Here is an 11190-nt window from a genome sequence, read left to right as displayed (position 1 = left end):
AAAGCAGTGATTGCCTCCAAAGGATTTGCAACAAAATATTGAAAATAAAAATATTTTGTTTGGGTTATGTTTATTTGTCCAATTACTTTTGACCTCCTAAAATGTGGAGTGTTTGTAAAGAAATGTGTACAATTCCTACATTTTCTATCAGATATTTTTGTTCAACCCTTCAAATTAAACGTTACAATCTGCACTTGAATTCTGTTGTAGAGGTTTCATTTCAAATCCAATGTGGTGGCATGCAAAGCCCAACTCGCGAAAATTGTGTCACTGTCCAAATATTTCTGGCCCTAACTGTATACTACGTGTCTGTGCTATATACTTTGTGGCTGGGCAATATACTACGTGTCTGTGCTATATACTATGTGTCTGCGCTATATACTACGTGTCTGTGCTATATACTACATGGCTGGGCAATATACTACGTGGCTGGGCAAGATACTACGTGGCTGGGCAATATGCTACGTGTCTGTGCTATATACTACGTGTCTGTGCTATATACTACGTGTTGGGCAATATACTACGTGTCTGTGCTATATACTACATGTCTGTGCTATATACTATGTGGCTGGGCAATATACTAAGTGGCTGGGCAATATACTATGTGGCTGGGCAATATACTACGTTGCTGTACTATATACTACGTGGCTGTGTTATATACTACGTCTCTGTTCTATATACTACATGGCTGTGCTATATATTACATGGCTGTGCAATATATTACGTGGCTGTGCAATATATTACGTGGCTGGGCAATATACTACATGTCTGTGCTATATACTACGTGGCCTGGGTTATATACTGCATGGGCAGTGTCATATACTACATCTCTGTGCTTTATACTACGTGGCTGTGCTATATATTACGTGGCTGTGCAATATACTATGTGGCTGTGCAATATATTACGTGGCTGGGCAATATAATGCGTGTCTGTGCTATATACTACGTGTCTGTGCTATATACTTCGTGGCTGGGCAATATACTACGTGTGTGTGCCATATACTATGTGTCTGCGCTATATACTACGTGTCTGTGCTATATACTACATGGCTGGGCAATATACTACGTGGCTAGGCAAGATACTACGTGGCTGGGCAATATGCTACGTGTCTGTGCTATATACTACGTGTCTGTACTATATACTAGGTGTCTGTGCTATATACTATGTGGCTGGGCAATATACTACGTGGCAGGGCAATATACTACGTGGCTGGGCTATATATTACGTGGCTGTGCAATATATTACGTGGCTGTGCAATATATTATGTGTCTGTGCTATTTACTACGTGGCTGGGCAATATACTACGTGGCTGGGCAATATGCTAAGTGTCTGTGCTATATACTACGTGGCTCGGCAATATACGTGTCTGTGCTATATACTACGTGTCTGTGCTATATACTATGTGGCTGGGCAAGATACTACGTGTCTGTGCTATATACTATGTGGCTGGGCAATATACTGCGTGGCTGGGCAATATACTATGTGGGCTGTGCTATATACTACGTGACTGTGCTATATACTACATGAGCTGTGTTATATACTACGTAGGCTTTGCTATATACTACGTGGCTGGGCAATATACTACGTAGCTGTACTATATACTACGTGACTGGGCAACATACTCTGTGTCTGTGCTATATACTACGTGTCTGTGCTATATACTACGTGGCTGGGCAACATACTCTGTGTCTGTGCTATATACTACGTGTCTGTGCTATATACTACGTGGCTGGGCAATATACTACGTGTCTGTGCTATATACTATGTGTCTGTGCTATATACTACGTGGCTGGGCAATATACTACGTGTCTGTGCTATATACTACGTGGCTGGGTAATATACTACGTGTCTGTGCTATATACTACGTGGCTGGGCAATATACTACGTGGGCTGTGTTATATACTATGTGACTGTGCTGTATACTACATGAGCTGTGTTATATACTATGTGGGTTTTGCTATATACTACATGGCTGGGCAATATACTACATTGCTGTACTATATACTACGTGGCTGTGTTATATACTACGTCTCTGTGCTATATACTACATGGCTGTGCGATATATTACGTGGCTGTGCAATATATTACATGGCTGTGCAATATATTACGTGGCTGGGCAACATACTCTGTCTGTGCTATATACTACGTGTCTGTGCTATATACTACATGGCTGGGCAATATACTACGTGTCTGTGCCATATACTATGTGTCTGTGCTATATACTATGTGGCTGGGCAATATACTACATGGCTGGGGAATATACTACGTGTCTGTGCTATATACTATGTGGTTGGGCAATATACTACGTGGCTGGGCAATATACTACGTGTCTGTGCTATATACTACGTGGCTGGGCAATATACTACGTGGCTGGGCAATATACTATGTGGGCTGTGCTATATACTACGTGACTGTGCTATATACTACATGGGCTGTGTTATATACTACGTGGCTGTTATATACTATGTGGGCTGTGTTATGCGCTACTTGGCTGTGCTATATTTCTCTGCTGTATCTGTGCATCATGAATCGTGGTATGTGTTAAAGAGGGGGGGCCCACTGAGACTTCTTTCGCTCGGGGCCCTCAAAAACCTGGAGCCGGCCCTGGCTTCACTGATTGTTCGCGGCCAGGCGTGACCAATCAGCGACAGGTGCAGTCCGCCCGCGAATTGGTGCGGAAGTTGAACCACGCTCACTAATTGGTCGCGGCCGGCCAGCTGAATCCTTTGTATAAATTGCATTATTCTGAAAACTTTATAAATAAACTACATACATATTCTAGAATACCCGATGCGTTAGAATCGGGCCACCATCTAGTTTGAATTATAAAAGAAGGAACATACCAGGTAGATGGTGTGCTGTGATGGAAGTGTGTCGCTGAGCCCCGACATGCGTTTTGGACCAGAGCAGACTTTCGTCAGGGGGGTGGCGTCCTTGTAAAAATCCTGTGGCGTGGCAAGTGGGGTTCATATTTGTGGGGTTGATGTCACCTTTGTTTTGTCTGGTGACATTAAGCCCATGGCTTAGTAGTGGAGAGGCGCCGTTCATGTTGAAAATCAGATGTCGGAGAGATGGATTACGGCGTTGGACAGTATGGATTATCTTCACATTGGACAAGTGAGGGATATGGTTGTTTATTATTTATTTATTTTTTTTACAGGGGACATGGGCATCAGAGGATTTTCTTCACATTGGACAGTTGAGGGATATGGTTGTTTATTATTTCTGGGTTTTTTTTACAGGGGACATGGGCTTCAATGGATTAGGTGTAAAAGTGAGTATAACTGTTTTTTTTAATTTTTAAATAAATGTGTAAAACAGGGAGTTTGGTTTGATTTCAAATAAACGATTTTGTTCTTGTGTGTTTTTTCAATACTTATTATGGAGTTAGTAATGAGGGCATATTATAAATGCCTCTCAATTATTAACCACTGAGCGTGATGTCACCTGATAATACAAAGGTGACATCAATCCCAACCCTATTACCTCACTTGCTATTGCCACAGGGCAAGTGGCAAGAGCGAGGCTCAGTACCAGATTTGGCACATCATATGGTTGCGCCATTTCTGGTGCTGCTGAAAGCTGATGTTGGTAGCCTGGGGGGCAATATCTCTGGCTCCTTCCCAGGTTATTAATATCAATCCACAGCTGTCTGTTTAGTCTGTAGTGTTTTGAATTTATAGGGGGACCCAATGCCTTTTTTATGGTGTCCGCCGTAAATTCACCAGGAAAGGCTAAGCAAACAGCTGTCATTTATTTTGAATAGCCTGGGAACCTTATGGGATATTGCCCCTTTTCCCAGATTATTATTATCAGCCCCCCTGCCATGGACTTTCCCTCTATTGGTTATGAAAATTGCACAGCATCCCATGCCATACTTTTAATATTTTTAATATTTAATTCTTAATTTTACACAGGATGTTCCCCACTGGTGCTGAACACAACTCCAATAATTGTCACCTGCTCACATTAATCTCAGGGAGACCAAGCGACAATGATCAAAGGTGTCTTCAGCAGCCGGCGCCTGGGATCACTGCAAACTGTATTGCTTTTCCAAGACAACGTTATGCGTCATGCTGATAACACAAGGATGTCATCCGTGTGTCGTCAGTGTGCGGCACACATTTCATCCATGCTTCTGATAAAATACTGACATGTGTGTCTGCAGTGGCGGATTATAATGAGGTCAGTCTGGGCGGTATCCCAGGGCCCAGTGGTGTGGGGGGGCCCCGAGCTACCGCTGAGATTGACCTTGGCCGCCATCAGGGCATTACTGCACTGACTGGCGTATGGGGCACGGTTGGCAGAGGGGGCCCGCATCGGGCCCCGTCTCATCTGCTCACCAGGCCCCTATCGGCGCTGCAGTAGTTTAATACAATTGACGTGCGGGCCCGTGCCCGCACGTCAATAGTTAACAGCGACCAGCCAATCAGAGGCTGGCAGCTGACGTCAGCCGCAGCACGCACGTCGCCGGGGTCTGACGTGATTGTCAATCGCCGGCGAGTGCGTGCTTCAGCTGCATGGAGGGAGCTTCGCCGAAGGAGCGCGGCCAGGTAAGAAGAACTTTTTTTTTTAAATTGAGAGCAGTGATCCGGGGGGCCCAGGGCAGAATGCTGGAGACATTGGGGACAGAGATGCTGGACACAGATGGGGGCAGAGATGCTGGACACAGATGGGGGCAGAGATGCTGGACACAGATGGGGGCAGAGATGCTGGACGCAGATGGGGACAGAGATGCTGGACACAGATGGGGGCAGAGATGCTGGACGCAGATGGGGGCAGAGATGCTGGACACAGATGGGGGCAGAGATGCTGGACGCAGATGGGGACAGAGATGCTGGACACAGATGGGGGCAGAGATGCTGGACACAGATGGGGGCAGAGATGCTGGACATAGATGGGGACAGAGATGCTGGACACAGATGGGGCAGAGATACTGGACCCAGATGGGGCAGAGATGCTGTACACACTGGGGGCAGAATGCTGGACACACTGGGGGCAGAATGCTGGACACACTGTGGGCAGAATGCTGGACACACTGTGGGCAGAATGCTGGACACACTGGGGGCAGAATGCTGGACACACTGGGGGCTGAATGCTGGACACAATGGGGGCTGAATGCTGGACACACTGGGGGCTGAAATGCTGGGGACACTGGGGGCTGAAATGCTGGGGACACTGGGGGCTGAAATGCTGGAGACACTGGGGGCTGAAATGCTGGAGACACGGGGCAGAATGCTGAATCATAGGGGCAGAATGGAGATACGGGGCAGGATTGGAGACACTGGGGCAGAATGCTGGAGACACTGGGGGCAGGATGCTGGAGGCATAGGGGGCAGAATGGAGATACGGTGCAGAATGGGGATACGGGGCAGGATTGGAGACACTGGGGGCAGGATTGGAGACAGATCGTGCAGGATCATGGGGCAGAATTGGATCATGGGGCAGGATGGATACGATGGAGACTGATGGGGCAGGATGGGGAGTGTTATGATCAGGTGACCTTGGAGCAGCATGAAAACTTTAACTGGAGTAGGTGGTAACTATACTGACCGCAAACCCTGATCTTAACACCGCAACTAGAAGTAGCCGTGGGGTGTGCCTAACAAATCCTAGACACCTCGACACAGCCGGAGGACTAAATACCCTTATAGATGGAAATAGGAATTCTACCTTTCCTCAGAGCAGAACCCCAAAGGATAGGCAGCCCCCCACAAATATTGACTGTGAGTAGTAGAGGAAAAGACACACGCAGGCAGAAAACAGGATTTAGCAAATGAGGCACACACTAGCTAAATAGGAAAGGATAGGACAGGATACTAAGCGGTCAGTATTAAAAATCCTTCCAAAAATATCCACAGCAGAAAATACAAAAACTCCACCATCTAACTAAAGACTTGGAGCGTATATCTGCAACTCCAGAGAATCCAACAAGACTGAGAAAACACTGACACAGTCTAAGCTGGACAAGAGAAAAACAAATGAATAGCACAGAATATAAGCACACTGCATGTGTGCCACAGAAAAAGAAACAGACACTTATCTTTGCTGAAATGGCAGCTAAGCAGGAGAAGCCAGAGAGTGATCCAACACTTCACAAGAAACACTGACAACTGGCAAGGACTAATGAATCCTGCACACCTAAATATCCCAGTCAGAACTGCAATAAGCAGATACACCTGGCCAGGACTGCGACTCAGAGACAACTGCATTCCCACCTACAACTACTGGAGGGAACCCAAAAGCAGAATTCACAACAGTACCCCCCCTTGAGGAGGGGTCACCGAACCCTCACCAGGGCCCCCAGGACGATCAGGATGAGCCAGATGAAAGGCACGGACCAAATCAGCAGCATGGACATCAGAGGCAAAAACCCAAGAATTATCCTCCTGGCCATAACCCTTCCATTTGACAAGGTACTGAAGCCTCCGCCTCGAAAAACGAGAATCCAAAATCTTCTCAACCACACACTCCAACTCTCCATCAACCAACACAGGGGCCAGAGGATCAACAGAGGGAACAACGGGCACCACGTATTTCCGCAATAAAGATCTATGGAAGACATTATGGATAGCAAAAGAGGCCGGAAGCGCCAAACGAAAAGACACCGGATTAATAATCTCAGAAATCTTATAAGGACCAATAAACCGAGGCTTAAACTTAGGGGAAGAAACCTTCATAGGAACATGACGGGAAGACAACCAGACCAGATCCCCAACCCGAAGCCGGGAACCAACACACCGACGACGGTTAGCAAAACGTTGAGCCTCCTCCTGAGACAACACCAAATTGTCCACCACATGAGCCCAAATCTGCTGCAACCTGTCCACCACAGAATCAACACCAGGACAGTCAGAAGGCTCAACCTGCCCAGAAGAAAAACGAGGATGAAAACCAAAATTACAAAAGAAAGGCGAAACCAAAGTAGCCGAACTAGCCCGATTATTAAGGGCAAACTCAGCCAATGGCAAGAAAGCCACCCAATCATCCTGATCAGCAGACACAAAGCATCTCAAATAAGTCTCCAAAGTCTGATTAGTTCGCTCGGTCTGGCCATTTGTCTTACCAGCCAAAAGTGTCTACCGTGTTATGGTGGCGGCTTGAAAAATCTTTTGGCCAAAGCAAAAGCTGCCAGTTATATGTGTGATCTGGTGATGGGAACTGTTAATGTGTGATAGGTGAGAAGTTGAGTTTCACTTAGCAACTATTTTTCTGGAATAATCTGGTTCAGGTATATGATGACCCCGTCACATGACAGGGGGGCACACAGAGTCTGAACAGCCCGGGGCCCTGGCTACCCTTAATCCACCCCTGTGTGTCTGTGTGAAAAACCTGACGTGAGTGCCACCATTGAAAACAATGGGTGTGTGTCTGTATTTGCGGCACTTAAAAAAACGTACTGCCAACGGGCACAAAAAATGGACGTGTGAAAGAGGTCTTATGTTGTGTTTACAATGATTATTTTTTACTGAGTTTTTGGAGCTGAAACAGAGCAGTAACTCTCAAAAATCTTCCCCAAAAACATCAAACTGCTGAAAAACTTGGCATTTCTGTGCCAAAAAGTCATCAAAAGGGCTCAGTGTGAACATGTGAATTTCACATTGGCACATAGTGTGCTTCTTTATTGATTTGAATCAAATAACATGCAGAACTGAAAATGTGGAGTGCACACTGCATGCAGTATTTTTTTTTTTTGGGCTTTGTGTCCTTATGTTAGACTGATGCCATGACATCAAACCCCTTGAGCTTATGTGCCACACTTAGGCTATGTGCACACGTTGCGGATTTTGATGCGTTTCCGCAGCTTGTTTGGATGCGCAAAATTGCATCAAATCTGCAGTGTAGTGCACAAGCAATGTTAGTCAATGGGAAATTGAGAATTGTCGTGCACATGCTGCAGAAAAAAACGTGCGGATTTGCAGCATTTTATTTTCCACAGCATGTCATTTATTTTTGCGGATCTGCAGCGTTTCTGCACCCATTGACTACCATTGAGTCACGCAAATCCACAGCAAAACCGCAGGTTTAAAAAGATCTGCGGTTTTGCTGCGAGAAACGCTGCAGATCGGGAGGAGGAAGAATGTATGGGCGGAGTGTGGGCGGAGACTGTGTGTGTACGTGGAGAGGATGTGCGTGTCTGTGTGCGGGTGTTTGTGTGTGTCCGTGTGTATCTGCGGGGCTGTGTGCGTGTGCATGTCTGTGTGTAGGCAGGCATCGTCCGATGGGACTACTAGTCCCATCCGGCTATGCCTGCTACAGTGACAGCTAGCCGGATGATGGGACAGCAGTAGTCCCATCATCTGGCTACTGTGTTCCAGTGTAAAAAACAAAAACAAAACACATACACACATATAGACATACAGTACATACTCACCAGGGTCACAGGTGATACAGTAAGGGGCAGGTAATTTTCTGCACTGTATCCCTCCGCCGTGAGTTCATCAGAGTTCATACTGTCACTTGCGGCACCGCTGCGTGGGAAAATTCTCACGCAGCAGTGCCGTAAAGTGAGAGCATGAACTCACTGAACCCTCAGCGATAACACTGCAGGAGCCATTGTCTCCTGTCAGTGTGTCACTGGAGGCCCTGTAGGGAGGTCACATCTCCTGATGTGACTGCTCTATAGGGGAGATCGTCGTGGGACACTCGTTATTAAATGGACTACATTGGACCAGGGAGTATTTTTGTTGGTTTATTATTTTATTTTTATTTGCAGGAGATCGAGGGCGTAGCAGGAATTGGGCGTAACAATAAAGATGACAAAACTGTTTTGTGTTTTATTTCATTAAAATACTTTTTTTCTGGCTGTGTGTTTATTTAGCCCTTTCACTACTGTAGGATTAGTAATCAATAGGTGCCTTATTGATGTCTCTCCATTACTAAGCCAGCTTGATGTCACCTTACAATCCTTACAATTCAAAGGTGGCATCAACCCCACATATATTACCCCATATGCCACCGCTACAGGGCAGTGGGAAGAGAGAGGCTAAGTGCCGGAATTGGCGCATCTTAGAGATGCGCTATTTCAGGGGCAGCTGTGAGCTGGTGTTTGAAGCCGGGTGGGCAATATCCATGGCCCCTTCCTAGGCTATGAATATCAGCCTGCAGCTGTCTGCGTAGCCTTTTCTGGCTATTAATTATAGGGGGACCCCACGTCTTTTTTGGGGGGGGTCCCCCTATTTTAATACCCAGTAAAGGCTAAAAAGCTAAATATACAGCCGTGGGCTGAGATTCATACGAAAATAGGAGAAAAAGAAGTACATAGGTGCATAAAAGTTTATAATTTTATTAATTCCAAAAAGGTAATATATTTATAAAAGTTTGTAATGCAAAAGACACATTCAGGAATGAACAGAGCTATTGATGTCACTATCCATTAGATCTAAAACCTTGCACATATCCACAGTGGCAGAAAGAACAGGTGGGTTCAGTATAATTACACCAGTACACAATACGCCACTCAAGAAACACCACTTAAAAAAAGTGTATATATATACCTATCGCACAAAGTGTGCATCAATTACACAATAATGTGCCCCTCAAAAAATAGCACTAGAACCAGTGCCTGTGACAAGATTGCACATACCCCACATTAAGCCAACAGAAAAAAAAGTGGTATTGTGCAGTTCAAAGGAAGGTACCGTTCTGTAACACATATTCGTATATGGCAAATACATATTCAGCCTGTCTCTAGTCGGTCCTTACCAGGATACAGAAAATTGACACCCCAGGTCAGGTGAAGCAGTCCCGACGGATGTTTTGCAGGCATAACACCCCGCTTTCTCAAGGGAAAATACTCTGTGAGGTAAACAGGACCTTCTTAAGCTCCGGACGGCCGGTCACATATGAAAATTGGCCAATCCTGATGGCGTTACTGGCGCATGCGCAGTGCGCCTGAAAGGTCCCGGTGATTACTGAAAAAGGCGTCCAGCATCACTACGCACGTGCGGGGAAAGAGGGGGTCACCGAGCGAGCGAAGGAGGCAAATGGACGCCCAGCAGTACACCGGACACCACGAGCCACACCCACGGATGCGCACAGCCACGAATCACCAATTATAGTGGTACACACACATAGTAGCCATACAGATATAATACAAAGATACATTAAAAATCAGAGAAAACAACAAATAATATGGTTGTAAGTTGTCTGTTAGATGTAAAGAAAGGTCCGTTACTTCAAATGCAATATAAGGGCCCATTGAATGCAAGTTGTCAGAAGATTACGTATGCTAAAAAAGACATAACAAAAAAAGGACAATTAAAAACACAGCTAAAAACAAAAACACCTGATCAACAAAATATGATGGTCCAGCAGAAAATGTACACCAGTAACGACAAATATGAGACATATATGAGACATATCGTCACAAGAAGGGGGAAAATGGTAGCGTCTCATTAAGACCCCTAGGGGTCATAGTGTCCAAGGTCACAATCCATTTGGTCTGCATTTGGGCCAGGAACTTGTTATTATTGCCCCTCCTGATGCCAAGATGTAAAACATCAATCCCCCTGACCATAAAAGTCCTAGCATCACCATTTTGATGATGTAAAAATGGCGAGGAATAGTCTTAAGGTCAGAGGGATCGACCACCTTCCTGTCTGGGCCAATGTCCCGCACATGCTCCCCAGTCTCAATTCTCTAGAGGTAAGGCCAATGTAGACTTTTTGAATCCACAAGCGGCATAATATTCCACATTAGTACCACCACACAAGATCCGTTGACGAATATTTACTTCTTTCTTACCATCAGAGGACCGGAAGATGGAGCAGCGCAGGACATTGGCGCAGCCAGGCAGTGGCCACATGATATTGACCTAGGAGTGGGGCCTCTGGACCCACATGGATTAATCGGAGTTGGCACATAGTGGCTCCGAACCAATAGGTCTTTTAAATTCTTGGACCTCCTCGATGTCATTAGGGGGAAGTCTCCTAATGCGGTACCCAGGGAGGGCTCGGCCCTCAATATAGCCCAGTGTTTTTTTTAAGAATGTGACGCATCTGTTCCCACTCGTGATTGTATGTCAAGATGAACCTAATGGGTCCATCGCTATTGCCACTCCTGTGAATGCAACAAATCACTCTGGGGGGTCTTTCTGGCCCTGTTATATCCTTGTCAATCATGGCCTTTGCGCGCCGGGCGCCGCCTCTTTCTTCATCAGCGTCCCCGGCGCCTGCGCTGTACGTTCG

The sequence above is a fragment of the Ranitomeya imitator genome, chromosome 9 (genome assembly GCF_032444005.1).
Source record: "Ranitomeya imitator isolate aRanImi1 chromosome 9, aRanImi1.pri, whole genome shotgun sequence".
Classification (NCBI taxonomy): Eukaryota; Metazoa; Chordata; class Amphibia; order Anura; family Dendrobatidae; genus Ranitomeya; species Ranitomeya imitator.
The sequence above is the reverse complement of the archived record's forward strand: the minus strand, read 5'-3'. Positions refer to the sequence as shown.